This window comes from Penaeus monodon, chromosome 22 (genome assembly GCF_015228065.2).
Source record: "Penaeus monodon isolate SGIC_2016 chromosome 22, NSTDA_Pmon_1, whole genome shotgun sequence".
Taxonomy (NCBI): Eukaryota; Metazoa; Arthropoda; class Malacostraca; order Decapoda; family Penaeidae; genus Penaeus; species Penaeus monodon.
In genome coordinates this window covers 22,170,205-22,170,944 of record NC_051407.1, presented here as the reverse complement: position 1 = coordinate 22,170,944, position 740 = coordinate 22,170,205, and the positions used below count along the sequence as shown (strand labels likewise).

Here is a 740-nt window from a genome sequence, read left to right as displayed (position 1 = left end):
AACAAAAGGTTAAAATTTTTTGGCACCCAAAAACACATTAACATTACTACAACAATGTTTTTAAACTACCCAGACTATCCATAAGCAAAACCATCAGCAATACAAGCAAAACCCCAAATATATACCATGCTGAAAATGTACTTACTCTTCTGATGTAAGACTTGAAAAAGGTTTAAATAACAATGTGGAAAAGGCGCACAGCACCCGTGACACCATCGTTTTGCAAGGGACAAAGGGGGCCATGCGTCTTATCTAAGGTGGAATATAACCCTTTTTCTTACTTTTCGATGCAAAAATTTTTTACAGGTAAAGTGACCACATGGTCCAATGTTGCACAGCACCCCTGCAAACCATTGTATCGAAAAAAATACAAACATGATTAGGCCTTTATAATACTAATGTCAAATATTATTTTTAATTGCGGAAAGTTTTTTTTTATTACACAAAAAAAAAAAGTGTATACCTAAATAATATTACTGTCCATTTTTTTTTACATCTTTAAAACAACAAAAATGATACCCCAAATATACTACAAATTCACAATAAAACCAAACTTTTTCATGAAAACTTTTTTCTTTGCCCTCTATAACATTTCCCCCCTTTCAAAAATTCCCTATACTTTCTAATAAATCCAATACTTAAACATATAAAAACCCAAAAGTAAATTGTGATGACAAAGCATTTCCATAAAAAGGGCAACCAAAAATTTTTTTCTTTAACAAAACCTTCCAACAGGGCCC

At 31.8% G+C, this 740-nt stretch overlaps 1 pseudogene; it reads right to left on the bottom strand.

The window, feature by feature from the left end:
* The window catches only part of LOC119587364, a 10,089-nt pseudogene that overhangs the window by 2,374 nt on the left and 6,975 nt on the right, over nucleotides 1-740 (bottom strand).